The following is a 21,614-nucleotide window of genomic DNA, read 5'->3' as shown; positions in this document are numbered from 1 at the left end:
CGCAGGACGCACGCGCATGGGACGCACGATACGCGGGGCACCCGGCACAGGGAACCCACATGCCCAGAACGCACGTTACCCAGGACGCACAGCATGCGTGACACCCGGCACGCAGGTGTACGGCATGCGCAAGGGACGCATGGCACGCAGGACAAACTGCCTATGGGACGCACAGCACGGTGCACGCAGGTGCACGGCGCACGCCCAAGACACACGGCACGCAGGACAAACAGCCTGTGGGACACACGCCACGCAGGTGTACGGCACTCGCATGGGACGCACAGCACGCGGGTCTGGCTGTGCCTGCAAAACCGACCACCTCCGCTGCCTCTACTTACTGTTTCCTTTTCCTTCCTATTTTGTTTTCCCCTTGAACTTTCTGTATACGCGCGTACTTCTGTTTCCTGCTGTTGGTATTCACCGTCGCTGCACGCTGCGGCCCTTGCCAGCCATCACCCAGCTGCAGGAAGAAGGCCCGGCCTTCCCACCGGTGTGTAGGCCCATGCGGGCGCCGGGCTGTGTGGCAGGGTTGCGTGCTGGGGGTGGGCCACCAACTTCTGGTGCTGCACTGAGCCACCTGCTTCTGGGGTATGTGTGGCCCTACCTTTCATTATATCTGAAATTTTCACTAAAACATCTAGTGAAACAGGCAGACGTGCACATTCCCAAAGCTATCTCACGGAAACCCTGCCCCGCGCTCCCGAGAGCCACCCTGTGTGCGTGCACCCCGGTCCCACCCGGGTCCACACCGCCCTGGGGAGGCCTCCCCACGAATCCCCACCTGCAGTCACTGTCCCTGCTGCCCCGGTGGAGCCCTCCCCATGACAACAGGTCTCTGTGCAGTGAGTGACCTGCCAGGTAATTGTGGGAAAGGGACATCAGGCAGCAGATTCACCTTCCCAAACCCTCTCACTTGGGCGAGCCAGAGTGCCATGTCCTGGGCGCCCACGGCTTCATTCATGTGGGCCCGTCAGAGCCTGCAGAGCACTCCGGAAAGGTCAGTCACCATCCACCTGACTGGACACCTACACGACCAATCATCACCATCATATGCGAGACCTCAGATAAGGAACATATCCCAGCCAGAGGGAACAGCATCCCAGAGAGGGAACAACACCCCAGCCAGAGGGAACAGCATCTCAGAGAGGGAACAGCACCCCAGCCAGAGGGAATGGCGTCTCAGAGAGGGAACAGCACCCCAGCCAGAGGGAATGGCGTCTCAGAGAGCGAACAGCAACCCAGAGAGAGGGAACAGTGTCCCAGCCAGAGGGAACAGCATCCAGAGAGGAAATAGCATCCCAGACAGAGGGTATAGCATCCCAGACAGAAGGAATAGCATCCCAGACAGAGGGAACAGCGTCTCAGAGAGAGAAGAGTGTCTCAGAGAGAGGGTACAGTGTCCCAGAGAGAGGGAACAGCACCCCAGCCAGAGGGAACATCCCAGAGATGGAACAGCATCTCAGAGAGAGGGACCAGTGTCCCAGAGAGAGGGAACAGAGTCCCAGACAGAAGGAACAGCACCCCAGCCAGAGGGAACAGTGTCCCAGTGAGAGGGAGCAGCATTCCAGAGAGAGGGAGAAGCGTCCCAGAGAGAGGGACCAGTGTCCCAGCCAGAGGGAGCAGCATCCCAGAGAGAGGGAGCAGTGTTCCAGAGAGAGGGAGCAGCGTCCCAGAGAGAGGGAGCAGTGTTCCAGAGAGAGGGAACAGCGTCCCAGCCAGAGGGAACAGCATCCCAGCCAGAGGGAACAGCGTCCCTGATGGAAGAAACAGGGCAAACGAGCATCAACCTGGCCATCCAGAGAACCAGGTCATGCGCCTGGAGATGGAGGAGGTAGAATCTTAGGGCTGCAGACAGAATGGGTCTCCCAGCTGTGGGCAGCTAGGGGGCTGTGCAGGTGGGTGACGCCCCATTCAAGGCTGGGCTTCACATCTGTCCTACGGTTTGACTTCCATATTCACCTCCTTTACTGAGGTGCCTCACTTTCGTCATGTGTCAGTGGAAATCCTCAGAATCCACCTGGGGCAGGTGCTCCCAGCACTGGGCCAGCAGGTGCACCACTGTCACCGTTCTGAGTCCAAGGACAGCCCCAATCCTGGGATCTTGAGGGGCTCAGGGCAGCGATGCTCCGTGTGTCCTCAGAGCCTCGTTTAACCCGTCTGAGCTCCGGCCTCAGCAGACCAACTGAGGTTCAGGCCTCTGCGTGTCAGGGCATATGGGCCCGTCCAGTTTCGGAGGCCCCTGAACTGTAGGAGGTGCTGGGCTTTGTGGGGAGACGGACATCAGCCCCGAGGAGGGGAACCAGGGCCCTCAACATCCTGCAAACACCCAGCTGGAGACAAACCACTTCCTCCCTGCGCACCCGGCCCCACCCGGCTAAGCTGTCAGGCTCCGAAGGTTTGAGTTGGGCCCGAGGCCGAGGCCCAAAGCTCCCTGTTTCCTCTCCTGCCCAAGTGGCTGAGTAGTCAGCCAGTCGACTGCAAGCCCAGAGGGCCCCGGGAGTTGGGTGCTCAGGGCGCAACTGTGCCCCTGGACATACTCCTGCTCTGCACAAACACACTGGCGTCTGGCTCCACCCACAGCCACCTGTGGTGTGCCCCCACCCAGGAGTCAGCCGTGTGGGGTTCCCAGGGGGTCCTCCTCCCCAGTAGGGCCGCCACAGCCAAGCCCTGTCAGCATCTAAATTGCAGGTTGCAGAACCTTCCAGAGCCACATTTTGTGGGAAGGCCTACCCGCCCGGGGACTGTGTCTGGGACCACCCACCCCTCCTAAGCCCAGGCAAGGGAAGACCAGCACTGGTCAGGGCCTCAATGACAAATGTGCAGGTCGGACCCACGGAGGGGGGCGGTCACCCTGAGCCAGGTTGGCCTCAGACCCCGGCCCCTCCCGGGCTCCGTTCACCTCAGCCAGTCTGAGCAGCCCCAGACGATGCCGAGTGCTGTCCTGGCAAACGGTGTGCTTGCCGCTGGATGCGGCCCATAGCACCCTGGTTCTTCACAAACAGGCCCCCAGGAGGCAGAGGAGTGCGCACAACACGCTGCTCACGCACCACCACACGGTTCCTGCCTTGGAGCCACCGACGCCAAACGGCCCCTGCTCTGAACACCCTCGTCCCCAGGAGTGCCCTGTGCAGCACCAGCACAGGCTGCGGGGGCCAGCGAAGACCCCGGAGCTGGAACCACTCACCTGCTCTCCGTGGGAGTGTGTGCTTCTGTCCGGGGCGGACCTCAGGCAGCAGCGAACACAACTTCCTTTTGCTAGTTTTGCAATACAGGTCACCAAAGACGTTGCCTTTGCATTTCCGTGTCGTCACACGCCCAAGCTCACTGGTTCCCCAGCTGCCTCTTCTGTGAAAGTACAGCCCGAACCGGCTGGAGAGCTGTCCAGGCCCCGCCGAGCCTCTGCACCGTGGCCTGCAGTGGCTTCACAGTGCCCTGAACTGTCCTGGGCACGGACGTGGCGGAGGCCCCAGACTTCCTGCCTCCAGCTCGCCTTGTGGGCTTTTCTGCACAGATCTGCAAGCACACGATCTTGGGGTGCCCAGCAGACGTGAGCAGTGGGGTCCCCTAGCTGAGAGGAGGGGCCAACAGACTATCAGAGGAACGGTGAAAAGGGCCCACCCTACCCACGACACTCCGTGACCTCGGCGAGTAAATACTTGAGAAGTGGAGTCCTAGAGCTCGGGCCACGAGTTCTGCCCGCCATCCAATGGTGGCTTCTTCATCCCGCCATGATGCTTCTTTAGAGACAAAGTGATTCTTTGAACCTTGATGTCCTCGTTGCTGGCCAGGGGTCACTGTGGAGCCCCCCAGGGCAGCACTGCACACGCAGGCAACGTGTGAGGGTGAGGAAATGAGCAAAGGGGCAGCTAACGGGGTTCTCTGGCCCACGAAGACCTGCCTCGTGCATCCCCACAGCTCACGTGGCTCCCCAGTGGGGTCTACACAGCACGCTCGCTCCCATGCCCTGCTGTTTGGGGGCGGTCAGGCTTTACCTCCAGATAGCCTTCCTTCTAAGCTGAGGTCTGAGAGAGTCTGTGAGGAAGGTGCCGACCGAGGTCAGCCCGCAGCGGGGGCCGCCGTGTGCATGGACGCAGGTACACTTCCTTCCGGGAACGTGAAGACCGAGGCGGGTGCGCATTCTGTGTGCCCCCCCCCACCCAGCCGCCACCTCACTGAGGACTCAGAACTGCCCCACCCGGCAGGTGAAGGACGGTGGCCGGTGTCGCACCGGCACCTGGGCTCACGTCCCGGCTCTTGGGCCAAGAGCTCTGTGCCACAGAGCCTCGCTTCCTGAGCCATAAAATGGAGAGAATACGGGGTACATGGGGTTTTTGGGTGGAACGAGGGCCTGGCCCGTGGCAGGGGAACCCTCCAGATGCTCCCGGCTCAGGTGTGGCAAGAGCAGCACCTGCCACCTTCCCCCAGCGTGGCCCTTGCCCGCTGACATCCCTGAGCCAGGACACTGGCCGTGGGACCCTGTCAGGACCTGAGGACCCAGGCCCGGAGCCCTGCTGCACACAAGTGGTCTAAGAAGGCAGGAATGAGGGCACACGGCACGGCAGCAGGCCAGGTATAAAGACCCAAGAGTGATGAACAAAAAGTGCAGTGGGGCGCGGCCTGGCTGGAGAGCATCCTATGGTGGGCGGCGGGGGGGGGGGGGGGAAGGGGGGAGGCATGTCAACCAGGGAGGTGGCACCGTCCAACAAGGAACACACTTGTGACAGCCAGCTCCCAGGGGAACGGTCACATCTGGGTGTTCCTTCACTGCACACCTGTGCCCTTTGCTTGGGGCTGACCCGGTGACGTGCCACTGGGACACCAGAAACGAAGAGGGCGACCTCCAGGGTCAGGTCTGCCTTTCCCTCCTGGGCCGCTGGCTCTGGGGTAGCCGCTACCACGTGGCGAGGACCCTTAGGCCGTAGTGTGGAGAGCCCCGCGTGGGCAGCAGCGGAGGCTGCCAGCCGGCAGCCGGCACCAGCCTGCCTCGAGGTAGAATGAGGGAGTGGATCCCTGCCTGTCCAGCCGTCAGGTGAGACTGCAGCCCCCGCCTCACCAGAGACCTTGACCAGAGCCAGGCTGCGCCTAAATTCCTGACCCACCAACGCCAATAGAATTGATAAGTGTTTACTGTCATTTTGAGCCACGTGGTTTAGGTTGTTTGTTATGCAGTGATAGGTGATATACTGCGGTCATCAGGAAAAAGGGCCAGGGGTGACCTAAGGTCAGAGGGTGTCAGGCCACAGTGGAGAGACATCAACAGGCAGTCTTGTTTTAAGGCACTATTTCTCTATCCAATGATTTAATCAGTGGCCCAACAGACCAAACTGGGGCCTCGACCCGGAAGGGCTCCCTGATGGCGGTGAAGACCCGTTCTGTGCTGCTCACTCTCGGTGAGCCCAGAGGGCTTCACGGGGTCCGAGGCTCTCTGGGGGAAGGCCGCACATGCCTTCCCGTCTTCCACGCACCCACCCTCCACGGGCGCTGCTCACATGACCCAGCCCTGGACGGTGGGAGCCCTGTGCCCCCTCCGGTCCTGCCCCTTATTGAAAACATCCGGAATTAAAGTGTTTATTTCTTTGTAAAGAAAAAAAAACTTGCCAAGATAACCAAATTCTCTCTCCTGTCCTTTGATAGATTTCTGGGCACAAACATTAAAATTCCATGTTTACTAAACACATTATGGTGCCCCACATCAGATGTGGGTAAAACCTGAGTCTGTGGCCAGTGACATTTTCCCCAAGCTAAGCTTCTGGACAAACGGAGCCCAGTGTGTGGACGTGGACATTGGGAAAAGCTGTGTCCAGGCTACCCAGCAGCCCCTCGTACTGTCTCTGCAACTTGTCTGTGCCTCTAAAATTATTCCAAAATCAATATTTAATGTTTTAATGGATGGAACGATCGTGTTGTGGGACCACGAGCCACGCTGTTTTCCCTCAGAATCATGCTTCTCACAGCCTTTCATGTCCTGAGTGACTTCCACCAGGGAGGCAACGTGAGGGACACAGGTGGTAAAGATGGTCACTGGACGCAGAGCCATCTGTCTGCGGTTTTCACGTGCAGGGCTTCCACTGAGCCCGCGCCTCGTCTCATTGCAACTTGGCTCAGTTTTGTGTCTTCTTCAAGATTCAGACAGCTGGCCTCCATTGGATGAGTCACCTCTGTCATTTAGTCCTGGTGAGGAATGAGGGATGCGTGGGCTGTGGAATGATCCAGAAGCTGATAGCTCACAGAAGAGGAAATCTAAGTGGCCTGCCACACATGTGATGGGACAGCTACGGCCCACACCCACGTACCCTCTCTCCCCATCAGGTTAGCAGAGACCCCTCCACAGGTTGGGTGGGGCAAGGGAAGGGGACACTTGCCCTTTGGCCCAGCACTGACCACTCCAAAATCAGTGCTGAGCATACCGCACAGGTGCGTGGTGGCAAGGGCCAGGTGGCTCCCTGCACCAGGGCCTGGAAACAACCAAGGCCTGAGCACTGGCGGGTGGACTGCACGGTCCCGGGTCAGTACAGAGAAGCACCTGGCTGACGGCTGGGGTGGCAAGGACTCCTCATGGGCTGACCCGGCTGGTCTCTAAAACGGGATGAAGTACTGGCCACAGAATGTTCTAGTTGTGAGTGCTGCGTTTTAAAAAAAATGGTTGTGAGGGGCGCCTGGGTGGCTCAGTCGGTTAAGCGTCCGACTTCAGCCAGGTCACGATCTCGCGGTGCGTGAGTTCGAGCCCCGCGTCAGGCTCTGGGCTGATGGCTCAGAGCCTGGAGCCTGTTTCCGATTCTGTGTCTCCCTCTCTCTCTGCCCCTCCCCCGTTCATGCTCTGTCTCTCTCTGTCCCAAAAAAAAAAAAAAAAAAAAAAAAAAAAAGATTAAAAAAAAAAAAAATGGTTGTGAGAAAAAAGCCTACCTGTCTATGTGGGAAGACCACAAATAGGGCAAAATATTGACACTTGATAAATGGAGAAGGATGGGGGGAGCACGAAGGAGCCCAAGGGAGGAGGATGGGGGAGCACAGGGGGAGGATGGGGGAGCAAGAGGGAGGAGGATGGGGGAGCACGGGGGGAGGAGGATGGGGGAGCATGGGGGAGGATGGGGGAGCACAGGGGGGGAGGATGGGGGAGCACAGGGGAGGAGGATGGGGGAGCACAGGAAGGGAGGAGGATGGGGGAGCACGGTGAAGGAGGATGGGGGAGCACTGGGGGAAGGAGGATGGGGAGCACAGGGGGGAAGGAGGATGGGGGAGCACAGGGGAGGAGGATAGGGGAGCACAGGAGGGGAGGATGGGGGAGCACAGGAGGGGAGGATGGGGGAGCACAGGGGGGGAGGATGGGGGAGCACGGGGGGGAGGATGGGGGAGCACAGGGGGGAGGAAGATGGGGGAGCACGGGGGGGAGGATGGGGGAGCTAGGGGGGAGGAGGATGGGGGAGCACAGGAAGGGAGGAGGAGGAGGATGGGGAAGCATGGGGGAGGAGGAGGGGGGAGCAGAGGATGGGGGCACTGCTACCCCAGAGAAGAAGGGAGGCCTGAACAGGTGCAAATAGTGGTTGGGGAGCACCCCTCTCCCTGCACCTCGTGGAAGGCAATCTGGAGCCTCCACCAAAACAACGATGACGAAATGGCTCACAGCCCTGTGTGCCGTGGCCTCTGCATGTGCCAGTCCTTCGTGCCCATGGCTGAGCAAGAATGTGACACATGGCCGTGTCTGTAGGAGGGAAATCACAGATATGAATGGCTGCCAATGGGGAACCGCTTCTGTCCATTACCACAGTGCAGAGGTTTCTATAATAAGTAAAATGGTTTAGTTCATTAAGTAAAATAATTCCTATAATAACAAAATTAAACTGAATTAAAACAAGACAGGTAGTGTCGGCGGGTCAGGATGGAGGAACGTATGAACGAGCAGGATGGGGAGTCCAGAACTGCAGTCACGCGCACGTGGTCAGCTGGTTTTGGCTGATGGTGTGAGCGCTCACTGGGACGGGACAGCCCCTCGCAAGTGTGCATTAGCAAGTGGACACCGCACGGACAGGTGGACTTCAGCCGTCACTCACCTCACACACAATAGCTGGGACGGATCGGTCTTAACCGCGAGCACTAGAGAGCTTCTAAAAACACGCAGGCGAGACACCTACGCCCTCAAGGCATGCAGATGTCTCGGGCCTAAAAGCCACAGAAAAAAACGTGATAAACCAAACGTCACCGACATGACGCTTGTGCTTATCCAAAGGGGAGCTGCGGAGTAGGAGGAAGTACTTGTAATACATCCATCTGACAAAGGACTTGTGTACAGAATATATAAAAAATTCCTATGGATACATGTTTTAAAATAAGGCTAGTTTGCTGTTTGTTGCCTCTGGGACAAGATATTATTACTGAAATAATCTTGTGAAATGTGCCTATCTCTTTCCCTACTTTTATGTCTATGCCTTTCAGGAAGATGTTAAGGTTAGTTTTCACCTTAACATCAGGTGTTTTAGCACCTCTTTCCTCCATTAGACATTCTATCTGTCACATTTTTCTAGTGTGATAGTAAACACTAGTCAAATGATACAAAAGTTAAAAAAAATTCCTATGAACCGATAAAGACAAAGAATCTGATAAAAATAAATTGAGGAATAGACTAGACCAGGCACTTGGCTTACAAACGTTGTCTAAACAGACAAGGAGCACACAGGGACAGGCTCAGCAGCACCGTCATCAGGGAAACGTAAATTAAAGCCTCCACGAGATACTGAGATACCGCCATGCCCATCAGAGTGGCCAAAGTCCAAGGCTGATGGTACCAAGTGCCGACAGGATGAGGGGTGACAGAAGCACTTGGCATACACCCGCCTACAACCCAGCAATCCCACTCCTGGGGGGGGGGGTCTCCCCAAGAGAAAAGAAAACGCCTGTCCCCACAAAGACCTGGTCACTATGTCTGTGGAAACCTTGTTCATAATAACTCAAAACTGGAAATAACCCAAATGTCCGCCAACTGGAGAATGAATCAGCCAAGTGTGGAACGGTCCTAACAGGAAACATCACTCAGCTACTGATACACCAGCGACAGGGATGCGTCTCATAAGAAGCCAGACGGAAAAGGCTATTCTAGGTGAAGCGAATCAACAGGCAGAACTTGGGCATGAAGTTGGGGCGGCAAAACCTCTGTGGTGGGGGCTGCTCCGGCTGCTGTAACAAAATCCCGTAGAAACCACAGGAATGCATCTGCCCCAGTCCCGGGGGAGGGAAGTTGGGGAGGCAGGCGTGAGCAGGGCCGGCCTCCCCTGAGGCCTCCCTCCTGGTGCGTAGACGGCCATCCTCTCCCGTGTCCTCACGGGGTCGTCCCTCCGTGCATGTCTGTGTCCACATCTCTGCCTGTAAGGACACCAGTCACACTGGATTAGGGCCCACACACAAGACCTCATTTTAACCAGTTAGCTTTTTAAGGGTTCAGTCTCTAAATACGGTCACATTGTGAGGCATTGAGGGTTAGGATTTCAGCACATGAATTTGGGGGGCACCGTTCATCCCACAACACCTCTGGAGGGTGGGAACGGGGGAGGATGTCACTGTTGTTGCTCATCAGAGCGGAGCACATGGAAGGAATAAACGTGTCCATGTGTGCAGATGACACGCTTGTCTAAGAAAATCCCATGAATCTACAAAAACACTTAGAAGTAGCAAGTCACGGACACAAGATCAATTCACGAAAATCGCTTGAATGTTTATATGCTGGCGATGAACGTGCAGATGCCAAAATCCAAAAAACACAATGCCATTTACACACACACACACACGCACAAGCATGTGCTAAGCTTGGGTGCTGAAAAGTATAGTATGATGACGAAGGAAACAGAAGTCTTAAAAAAGGCATATTGTGTTCACGGACTGAGGATTCAAGACAGTAACAACGTCAATTCTCCCACAAATGACCTGTGAGTTTAATTCAGTTTCTATCAAGGTCCCAGCAAGGCTTTCTGTAGACCTTAGAGGAGCTCATTCCAGAATGTACATGGAGGGCACGGGTCCCCAGGCAGCAGGCGGCCGTGAGCAGGTGGACGACGCTGGAGGAGCCCCTGGCCCCACAGTAAGGTCCCTCTGTAGCCACAGCAAAGGGGACAGGGTGGTGCTGGGGGGACACACACAGGCATCAACGGGGCACAGCGGGAGCCCCACTGCGGGGGCGGGGGGGAGGGGGCTGCCAACCGTGCGAAGGGAGGAAAAACAGCCTTTCCACAAATGGCCTTGGAGGACGGGACCTCCACAGGCAAACAAGAAACCCGACCTAAACCACACGCCTGATACACCAGCACAAAGTGGGTCATAGATCAAACGTAAAATGTAAACTAACTTCAAGAAAAACAGGAGAAAACTTTTGGGACCTGGGGCCACGAGCCCCGATGGGAAAATTGACAAGTGCGAGCTTGGCCGGGGTTAGATGCCCTCACACGTGTGGGAAGGAGAACATGGAGACAGGCCACGCCAGCCCACAGCGTCCAGGATGTGCTGAAACTGGCCACCCACACCCGGCTCACAAATGGGCTGCCGCTCTGGGAAGAGCCCGGCAGGTCCTTCTAGAAGGAAAAGGCCACCACCCAGGACACAGCAACGGCCTCGTGTCCGTGCGGAGACGTGAAGTCCTGCGTCCATGCAGACACCTGCACGCAGATGTGCAGCCTCATTCCCAACAGCCCTGGCCTGCACACAGCCCCGTGTGCCCCAGGGGTGCAGGGCGAAGCTGAGGCACGCCCGCAGCCCCGACCCGCTGGGTGCACAGCAGACCGGCGGGTCCATTTGAAACAGCTCCAAGCTCCACCTACAGAGCATCGTTCATGGACGTTCATCGTTCACGGAGCACAGGCGAGCTGCGTCCTTAGGCAGTTCACACCTGGCTGTGCCCGTGCGGACATCCTGCTGTGCACGGCACTCCACAGTTGTGCAGGACGTCACCCTCCGGGGAGGCTGCGTAAACCACACATGAATCTACAGTTAGTTATTGCAGAATAAAAAGGTTAATTTTTAAGAGAGAGCTAATGGAGGGCGCCTGGGTGGCTTAGTCAGTTAAAGGTCCAACTTCAGCTCAGGTCATGATCTTGTGGTTTGTGAGTTCAAACCCTGCATCGGGCTCTGCGCTGACAGCTCAGAGCCTGGAGCCTGCTTCCAGTTCTGTGTCTCCCTCTCTCTGTCCCTCCCCCACTTGCACTCTCTCTCTGTGTCAAAAATAAACATTTTTAAAAAATTGAAAAAAAAAGGGGCTAACGGAGTCCCCTGATTGTTAAGACAGTGACTTATCCAGGGAAACAGGGCAGCTCCTAGAATCCCCAGCACAACAGAAATGGATGTGGGGCCGAGCCCCAAGGCCTCGCAGCTCCTCCACATTAGCCAGCACATCCCCCCCCCCCCCGTCACCCTGTGCCCTCTGCCCAGGGCGCCCCCCGCACCACCGTCCACACCCAGCACAGGTGCGCAGGCTGGACACTCCTGCCCTCCAGTGCCCGCCGCTCCCCTCCCCACAACATCGGCACCTGGCATCACAGCCCCTGTGTCCCCACAGAGTGAAGGAGGAGCAGCCTCGGGGACACCCCGCCTCCCTGCTCCCAGAAGGGAGGCCGTGTCTCAGGAGGCCAAGCAGCTGCCAAGGCCAGGCTGGGAGCCAGCAGAGGATGTGGCCGGGACAGCGGGCCACTGACACGGGGCGCAGGGCAGCAGGGCGAGCCAAGGCCCTGCAGGGCGAGCATCCCGGTACCGACGGCGATGAGGAAACCGAGGCTCAGGGATGCGCGAAGCCTTCACTCAGTCTCCCAGCAGCTCCCCAAGATGGAGGCTTGCCCGCCCCTCATCCCTGCACGGCTCCCTGCGCCCTGCCCCTCCCGCTTACTCCGGGGAGGACCGTCAGGCCAGGGTGGGTCAGTGTCGGGCACTGAGGCGGTGGGTCACAACGGGCTTTGGAGGGGTCAGCTCTGTCAGCCGGCAGGTGCCTGAACACCCACCCACCCAGTGCCGGACAAGACCCGGGAGGGAACAGCAAACTCCCCACGGACGTGCAGGCCGCTGGGCTTGCCAGCTCTAGGGCTGGGCTTCTGGGGTTTTCCATTTTCCTATCCTTGCTTCTCAGGAATATATGCATTTTTACAAAGAACATTTATCGTATTTGCATTTGGGAGAACAGTCAACCTATTTAAAAATAAGACGGTAAACTCTTATTGCTCATTCGAGATTCCAAACCTCCAGCAACTGCCGTCAGAGGCACTACTGTCTCCACGTCTGTTTATACATGGAAAATTTAATTTCTACTTAGCTGTCTTAAATTTCTCTGAGGAAAAATGCGGTCAAGAAACCCAGGAGGAATGGACCCGGAATGTAATTCTGCTTTCTGAAAACACACTTTTGCAAAATGTTCTCTAGATTCCTTTCCACTGAAAGTGCATATTGTTCAAAGACAGAAAATGCCCCCTAAATTGGGCGCTGCTGAGCATGTAGCCAGAAGCCAGGCGGCACAAAGGACGACCGAGTGGCCGAGGACGGACTCGCAGCCCACACCTGGCTTTGGGCGCCAGATGTCAGCGTGAGAGAGTGAGGGCCCGAATGCTGAGCCGTCCCATTACCTCTTTATGCAAACAACACAAAAGCAGAATTGCTCTGAAAACCTTTGACAGTTCAGTCATCCCAGCCAAAAGGAGCCTTTGGGATGCGCTGGAGAGCTTGTGGCCTCAGTCCCTTACCTGAGGTGGCGTTTGGGAGCCTTGCAGACAGAACAGGACAGTTACGGGAGGTCCTGGTGAGTGAGGGCAACGCCCCAGGCGAAGTGGCCCCTGGCCTGTGACACAGCACTCTGACGCCCGTCACTGAGGGGGTGCCGTGTCTACGGGCTTTTTTTTAACCCCGTAAGAAAGAAAATCATTGTGCGTATATAGGCACACCTCGCTTCCCTGCAGTTTTTCACAAACGGAAGGTTTACGGCAACCGTGTGTGGAACAAGACTTTTGACACCATTTTTCCAAACTTGTTCATCATTATATGTTTCGGTGATCTGTGATCTTTGATGTTACCATGCTAAGCTGAGGCACTGCGAGCCAAGCCATATGAGATGGTGAACTTAACTGATAAACTGATAACTGATAAACTGTGGTGTTCTGGCTGCTCACCTGTCCCCCGCTGCATCTCTGTCCCCCTTCTCAGGCCTCCCCATTCCCTGAGACACAACAGTACTGACATTAGGCCCACTCAGAACCCCACAATGGCCCCCAAGCGTTCAAGTGAAAGGAGTCACGCGTCTCTCGCGTTCAATCACAAGCTAGAAAAGATTAAGCTTCGTGAGGAAGACAGGGCGAAACCCAAGCCAGGCCGAAATCTAGGCCACTTGTGCCAAACAGGTAGCCAAGTTGTGAAGGCAAAGGAAGAGTCCTTGAAGGACGCTGCACGCATGCGCCACTCCAGTGGACACACGGGTGATAAGCAAGGGAAACAGCCTGAATGCTGATATGGAGGAAGTCTGGCCGGTCTGGATGGGAGATCAAAGCGGCCACGACGTTCCCTTCAGCCAAAGCCTCGCCCAGAGCAAGGCTCAGACTCTTCGATCCGGCGAAGGCTGAGGAGGTAAGGAAGGAGCAGAAGAGGTAGGAGCTAGCAGAGGTTGGTTCAGGAGGTTTGGGGAAAGAAGCTCTCTCTGTGACGCCCAAGTGCAAGGTGAGGCAGCACGTGCTGACGCAGAAGCTGCCGGAATTATCCAGAAGATCTGGCCGAGAGGACTCAGGAAGGTGCTCACACTAAACAGCAGACTTTCCATGCAGATGAAAGAGGCTTCTGCCGGAAGAAGATGCCACCTAGGATTTTCATGGCTGGAGAGGAGAAGTCAGTGCCTGGCTTCAAAGCCTCCAGGGACAGGCGGACTCTGCTCAGGAGCGGATGCAGCTGGTGACTTGAGGTGGAAGCCAGGTGGAAGCTCACTGGCCATTCTGAAAATCCTAAGCCCGTAGCAATCACGCAAAATCTCCTCCGCCCGTGCTCTTTACTTGGAACAACAAAGCCTGGCGGACAGCAGATCTGTCCACAACACGGCTGACCGACTGGTTCAAGCCCACTGTTGAGGCCTGCTGCTCAGGAGAAAAGATTCCTTCCAAAAGATTACTGCTCAAAGACATTGCACCTGGTCACCCAAGAGCTCTGATGGAGACGAGCAATGAGATTACTGTTGCTTTCACACCTGCTGCCAACACCACCACCATTCTGCAGCCCACGGATCGAGGGGTAATTCTGACCTCCAAGTCTCATTAGTTAAGAGACACCTTTCGTGAGCTCATAGCTGCCATACACACCGATTGCTCTGATGGATCTGGGCAGAGTAAACTGAAAACATCCTGGGAAGGAGTCACCATCCTAGATGTCATGAAGAACATTGGGGATTCATGGGAAGAGGTCACAATTCAACACGAACAGGAGTTGGGAAGAAGCTGGTTCCAGCCCCAGGGAGGACTTTGAGGGGTTCAGGACTCCAGGGGAGGAAGTCGCTGCAGACGTGTGGCAACAGGAGAACCGGAAGCAGAAGGGGGGCCTGAAGACGGCAGGGAGCTGGGCCACCTCAGGATAAAACTCCAACGGACGGGGACTTGCTTCCCGTGGATGAACAAAGAAAGTGGTTTCCTGAGACGGAGTGTGCTCCTGGTGACGATGCTGTGAAGAGTGTCAAAATGCCAACACGGAATTGAGAATATCACATGAACTTAGCTGACAGAGCAGCGGACAGGGTGTGACAGGATAGACTCCGGGTTTGAAGGAAGTTCTGTGTGTAAAATGCTACCAAACAGCATCACGTGCTACAGAGAAATCGTTCTTGAGAGAAGAGTCAGTCAACGTGGCAAACGTCACAGTCGTCTTATTTCCAGAGATGGCCACAGCCGCCACCTCCCTGCGGGGTCAGCCGCCACTGCCCTGAGGGGTCAGCAGCCTTCAACCCTGAGGGAAGACCCTCCACCAGCAAAAAGATCGTGGCTCGCTGAAAACCCAGATGATGGTTCGCGTTTCTTAACAGTACTTAAGTACTTATTGCAATATTCACTTTGTCCCAGTGGTCTAGAAGGAAACCCTCAATTTCTCTGATTCAAGAAGTAGGGTGACACGGGGTGGCCACCAGCACCCAGGCCCAGGCCCTGAGTTCGGGGTCCACCACCGTCCCGGCCGCACACTGCAGCCCCACGTACGCATCCTCTCCCATTGGGATCCTCACTCTCAGCTCCTGATGAACCAAAGTGATTCAGCCTTCATAGCTCTGTGTATTTAGGGGACTGCCTTTCAGGGGAGGGAGGATGGGAATCTGCTGGCAGCCCCCCCCAAACACGCAGTGTGAAAGGAGGGAGCGGGAGGGGCTTACTGGAAATTAATTACTGGGAAACAAAAGGTTCTCATTTCCTGGTCAAGCATATGTCGCCAGCAACTTCATTCTAAAAGCCCCAGCTGGAGCTCTAGAAAGCCCGTGGGGATTCCCTCCTCGGCACCAGACACACCAGACCTGGCCTCCTTGGTCTCTCACCTCCCACTCAGCCAGGCAGGGGCGGCGGCCACCCCCATTCTGCCCCATCTCCCTGTTCCTGCGGGGGACCCTGGGGGCTGAGCAGCCCCAGGAGGGCATGAGCTGGGGGTGGGGGCAACTCTGGGCTGACAGCCTCAGCTTCCACCTGGAGCATCCTGCCCTTGCCGTGTCCCAGGTTGGGGTGCTCTGTGTCCCCAGGTCACCTCGGGGCTCCCGAACAGCAGACCCCCTCTGAGTGTTCCTCAGATCTGCTCATAGGCTCCCACAGCTCACAAGGGCCAACCTGGAAGTGGGAGGTAGCTTCCTAAACTCACAAGCGGGAAGAGTCAGCCCGGGTCCAGCACTCCCACGGAAGTGGGTCCTGGGCTCCCACCCTGCGGCTTCACCAGCCCCTCCCTGAGTTCGGTCTGGCAAACACACAGCTCTCGCCTTGCATGCACCTGCTTCTCTATCCTGCATGCTTTAGCTGAACCAGATCCCTTCTGCAGCAAGATGGCAAAGAGGCAGGAGGGAGGAGGAAGGGAGGGGTGGAGTGGGGGGAGGGAGGAGGATGAAGGAGGGAAGGAGAAAGGAGGGAGGAGGGAGGAGGAGATGGATGGAGATACAAAAAAGGAAGTGGATGGGTCACTAGGTGGTTAGTGGTGCTCAGTGCCCACGGGCCAGTTAGTTGAGTGCTACTGTGGGTGTAGGAGCCTCAGGGGAGTGGCAGGACGGTGCCCCCTCCTTGGCTGCAGCGCAGGGTATGGGGCCAGGCATCAGTGCCCACAGGGAGGAGACGGCCTTCAGCCCCTCGGGGGCAGATCGCTGCCAACATGGGCGCCCAGCCTCTCACTGGACAACTGGTCCCTGTCCACACATGCACACACACAAGTCCACGCACACACACGGTGGGCAGCGGCTGCAGGGAGGGGGTGGCTTGAGTGGCTGGGATTGCTGAGCCATGGGCATGCTCCAACCCCATCTGTGCTTGAGGGAGGTCCCCACACAGCCCCAAGGCCCCTGGGGGTCTCTCACCATGTGTCCTGGGGTGGGAGGAACCCCCAAAGCTGGCCCGAGGCTGTGGGACTGAGGCAGGACTGGCGACCATGAGCCTGGGAAGGCATCCCGCCACCCAGGGAAGCCATTGCAGTCTGACCAGCCATGTGCGTGCACAGGGCACCCTTCAGCTCCTGTCACCCATAGGAAGCCCTGCTGGACAGCTGGGGACACTGAGGCATGGGCCCCAGTCACATGGTTGGGGGGCAGGTGGTCGTGTCCTGCCCTGAGCCCCCAGAGCCCGTCTGTCCACTGTGCCCAGAGCAGGGCCAGGCCCCCATGGCGCAGGCTGAGGTCACTGAGCGAGCCCACCAAGGGCCCGGGGACGAGCTGTGGCAACCACTGTGGTGCAGAGGAGGAAACTGAGGCCCCGGCCCAGGGTCTACCCGAGGGAGTCTCTGTGCCGGTGGGACCCTGGCCTGGCACAGAAGAAGCCCTGCACCCAGAGCCCATGGCCTTCAGCCGCCCGCCCCAGCAGCCCAACAGCCAGGCCTGGAGGGAACCCCCACCCCAGGCACGTTGAACTTTCCCGCAAAGGCACTGTGGCTGGGCCTGCCGGCTTACACTAGTTCAAAGAGGAGTCGTGTGTGCAAACCCCTTCACTCCAGGCTGAGCTGGGAAGTCGCCCAACATGCCCATGTCCTGGTCCACACCTCCAAAGAGCCTGGGGCCTGGCGTCCCCAAGGACTTGGGAGTGTGCAGTCTTCAGCCTCTCTGTCAAGAAAAGGTACCCTCGACCACATGCATCCGAGGGGCTGGTTTTCCTGAAGAGAGAGAAAGCGGGGGGGGGGGGGGGGGGGGGGGGGGGGCGGGGGAACGCTGGAAACTTAAGTGACAGAAGCCAATCCTAGAAGGCAATACCTGCACAGTCCTGCCGGTGTGACCTGGCTGCCAGGGGCTTCTTAGGGTGTGAAATGATGGACAGGCGTCAGGACACGTTTGTCCCAAGCCCACGGAAGGCCCACCAAGAGTGACCCCAACAACGTGTGGGCTCCGGGCCACGATGCCCAGCCCATGCAGGCTCACAGGCGCCCCTCCATGAGGGGGAGGCGGGGGTGGGCCGGGGGCGCAGGGTAAATCTCTGAACTTCCCTCCATTTTGCTGTGGACCTAAAACTGCTCTAAAAAAATTGCTTTTATAAAAAGACTGTCCGGCGTCTGAAACGGGGTCCCTGTTTTCGTGGCAACCTCAGGCCGTGGCATTTCTAAGCACACCCCCACTCCCCTCCCGGCGGTTCAACCAGACGTGGGGACGTCCGGAGACACACACGCACGTGCCCAGCAAACATCCAGGGGCGGGAGGCCGGGGGCGGGCACCCGCCGAGGGAGGGGCAGGCCCCCTCCTCAAGTCACCTGGGCGCGCGCAGGCGCTGTGTCCCTGCCCGCCACCCTGCAGGACGAGCAGCGCGGGGACCGGGACCTCACCGCCACCTGAAACCTTTCCAGTCGCACCTACTCACCGCCTTCCCTGCCAAGGGGGCCCAGCAGGAAGCCCCCGTCCGGCGCGCGCGCGGGGAGGCCACCACGGGGCGGGCACGGCGGCCCTGCCCCCTCAGGCCCTCCCTCGGGCGGGGCGGCGCCCGCACAGCCCCTTTCTTCTCCAGCCCCGACAAAGCCAGCAGGGGGCGGGGCGGCCCCGGGGATGCCCACCGTCTCCGTGGCAACGCGGAGGGCCGGCTGCTGGGTGCGGTGGGACGCGAGCCGGGTGTCCCTGTGGGCGGAAGCGGGCCGGGGCAGGCTGGGAGAAGAGAGGTGTTATCTATTGTTCCGCAACCCCCTGCGGCCTGCCCCCCCTCTTACAGACTTGTTACAAGGTCCTGAGGCCACAGGACACCTTACTCCACTAGCACGGTTGTGTGTACACGCTTAGCACGTGTCTCGGAGGCTCCCGGGAGGACACAGTTGCTTACAGAGGGCTTTGTTTGGAGGCCGTGCGGGTGTGTGTCTGGGTGTGTGTGTGTGCATGTGTGCGTGTGAGATGCTGTGTGTGTGTGATGCTGTGTGTGGCTGACACAGGACCCAGGCAAGACATGGGCAGCCCTGCCAGGCCACCCCAAACCAGCCGTCGGTCGGTGAGGGACAACACACACACACACACACACACACACACACACACACACACGTGCCCACAGGACAGCAACATGCCTGTAGCATCAGGGACAGGAGGTGACAGCCAGGGTGAGGCCCCCGACACCCAGGAGATGCTGGGCCCGTCGTCCTGTCCTCTGGACACAGCTCCAAGTGTCCCCATGTGGCCTTTCCTTTGCCAGGAAATCTGCAGATAGAAACACAGGCTTGTGGTCCACCAAGAATGTCGTGTCATCGGCTCCTGAGGCGAGCGCTACGTGGCATTAAATAGTTAGGAGGCTGTGCAGCAGCCGTGGGGGCCGGATCACCATTTGGGAAAGATGCCTTCTGCCACGTGGAGGGACCGAGTGCAAGTGTCCCTTCTTCCCGCTCAGCCGTGAAGGAAGAGTCTGGCAAATAGCCACCAGGAAGGACGGGGCCGCTGGCTTTCAGGCACTTCCCATCCGGGCTGCATTTCTTCCTCCAAACCCGGGTCTCTTCTCCCGAAACTCCCACCCGACTGCCTCTCGGAGAAAGGCTCCCTCCCAGTGCAAAGCCACAGGGGGCTTCAGATTCAGCCCCAAGGTCATCCCGGAAGGAGACCCCGTGCCTCCAGGTGCCACCAGGTAACTCCATCCCGGGGTCCCGAACCCACCGTGACTGTTGCCAACCCCAGTAAAGAAAAGGTGTCTTCGGCTGAGGTTGGAGCCGTGTGATTGGCCTGTGGCATGCAAGAAATGGCAGAAACACTTCAATCCCAAACGTTTATCTGCTGTGTTTAAAGATAGCCAGCAACGGCCTGTCAACAAACGTTTCTGCTGTGCTGCCTGGAGCACAAGAGGCAAGGCATCCTGTCCCCAGCGAGCTGGACACACACTCTTTTCTCTGCAGCATTGGCCCCCAAGCACACTGGGTCCTGCACCTCTCCCCCGACCTCCACCAGCTGCGTGACCCCCGAGAAGGGGCCCCCTCCTGTGCCGGTCTGATGTGCCCGAACACTCTCCTTCAGCACCCAGGCATCGCACCTGCGGGGCCCACAGCCCCGAGCTTGGCCGCTTGCCGTAGAGATGCTGACTCCCCCTGCCAGACACACAGACAGCAAGTAAGCTACTATTACACGGTGAGTGTAACTCCAATAAGGACTGTTTACTAAACGCTTACGTACTGACCAGTGATGAATCAGTTGCTCTGGACACTCGCTGGACGCCAGGCCCCCAAGTGAGGGCATCATCGCTTGCCCCCAGGGAGGTGAGCATCATTAATTCTAGTCACAGATGAAGAAGCCTCAAGGCGGGTGAAATGCTTGGGAGGGAGCCGGGAGCGCCTCCAGACAAGGCGGCTGGAGCTCTGTCTGCCGGCTCCTGGCTCACCGGCCTGGGCATGGGTGCCACCGTGGCTCTCGTCCTGACAGCTGGTGGATGGAAGCCACATGTGTGCGCACACACATACCCACCCCACATTTCTGTGCTGTGACAAACCCAGAATGTTCTAAATTAAAAAAAAATACTTTATTCTTTTTTTTATTTAAAAAAATTTTTAATGTTTATTTTCGAGAGAGAGAGACAGAGTGTGAGCGTGGCAGGGGCAGAGAGAGCCAGAGACACAGAATCGGAAGCAGGCTCCAGGTGCTGAGCTGTCAGCACAGAGCCTGACATGGGGCTCGAACTCATGGACCATGAGATCATGATCTGAGCTGAAGCTGGACCTTAGTTGACGGAGCCCCCCAAACACACCTAGAATTCTCTAAAGGACAGTAGGAGGAATACAGGGACACGCCTCCAGGCCTGTTTTGGCACAGAGCTTGCTGTGAGCCAAGGTGATGCAGGACACCTACCCGGGGAGGGGTGCCTATGGCCCTCCAGAAGCAGCAGGACAGGCACAACCTGTGCCATCTGATCCCGGCAGCCCTGGAGTGAAGCCTGTCTCCTGGCTTTGCTGGTGGAGGCCCCGAGACAAGGCTGGCCATACCCAGGGGGCAGGGCCCGTGAGCCCCTCTCCCAGGGGGCCCCCGACCGGCTGCTCTCCCATCAGTCTGCAGACTGGGGGTCTCTGAGCAAGAAGCCCCTCCCCTGGCAGCCTCAGGGGTGCCCCCTGGCCCACACAGAGGGTGTAGCAGGGGGTGGAGGTGGCCGCAGGGCCTGGCCAGGATGGCGGAAGCCCCATGTGTGTGCGGAGGCCTCACCCGTGTCATGGGAAAGATGCCCCAGCCCGGCCCCGCCGCGCTCTCGGTGACACGTCCCAGGTCTCAGACCTGAACACACGAGCACGCAGCTTCCCCCAGGCTGCCTCTCTGTCACGGCTGCGTACACGGGGCACCACGAGCCTAAATGACGAGTGCATCCACGCTTGGGGAATACGGTGCTAAAACCTGTGCCAACTGTCCCTTGGAAAACAGCGTATTTCATCTCAGTTTTGGACACGTCCTCCATTCAGCCCAGAAGAGCATCAACAGACAGAGAAACCCAGTGAGACCCTGCCTTGATGGGTCTTCAGATTCTGGTAGCACCTGCAGGGACCTGGGACCTGAACCGGAGGGCAGCCGACCCCATCCACCTCAGGCCACTGACCCGTCTCCTCTGCAGCCCACGGCAGCCCAGCCAGAACAACCCCCTGACCACACCCTCCTTCCCTCAGGGACCCCCTGACCACGCCCTCCTGTCCCTGGACATCCCCTGGAAAGATGAGGCTGGAGCATGTGCTGGCCCCAGAAAGGAAGAAAATGCTCAGAAAAACAGGTGGGACTTGTCAGCAGGACTCAGGACCTGGTCTGGGGCAGCTCCCAGCAGCCAGAGCCGGAATCACTTAAGCAACAAAAGAAAGGGTGTCAGATTTAACCCGCAGAGTCAATATCCATGAGTCCAAGCTGATGTTAATAACTGAAGTCAGCCAGCCGTGCGGGGGACCAGAACCCCAGCCCACAGTGACGCTGCACAGAGGCTTGGGAGGCGCCAGGAACAGGGGCTGAGGACGGGACCACACGCGGGAAGACGGCGGGGGTCTCAGGAGAG

At 58.0% G+C, this 21,614-nt stretch overlaps 1 protein-coding gene across 4 annotated transcripts in view; it reads right to left on the bottom strand.

The window, feature by feature from the left end:
* FGD3 (FYVE, RhoGEF and PH domain containing 3) overlaps positions 1 to 18,138 on the bottom strand; it is a 55,925-nt gene extending 37,787 nt beyond the window's left edge. For 2 of the 4 annotated variants that reach the window (XM_086684758.1, XM_086684757.1), the window contains exon 1: positions 3,185 to 3,314. The gene's annotated coding sequence lies outside the window, so the exon portion shown is untranslated. Of the gene's footprint in view, positions 1 to 3,184; positions 3,315 to 17,999 lie in introns of those variants that run through there. The other 2 variants (XM_086684754.1, XM_086684753.1) reach the window with 2 other exon arrangements.
* Positions 18,139 to 21,614: the final 3,476 nt, after the last annotated feature.

This window comes from Puma concolor, chromosome D4, assembly GCF_028749965.1.
Source record: "Puma concolor isolate L17-30 chromosome D4, mPumCon1.1.hap2, whole genome shotgun sequence".
Taxonomy (NCBI): domain Eukaryota; kingdom Metazoa; phylum Chordata; class Mammalia; order Carnivora; family Felidae; genus Puma; species Puma concolor.
Note: the sequence above shows the minus strand (reverse complement) of the source record. Positions and strands in the feature narration are given on the sequence as shown.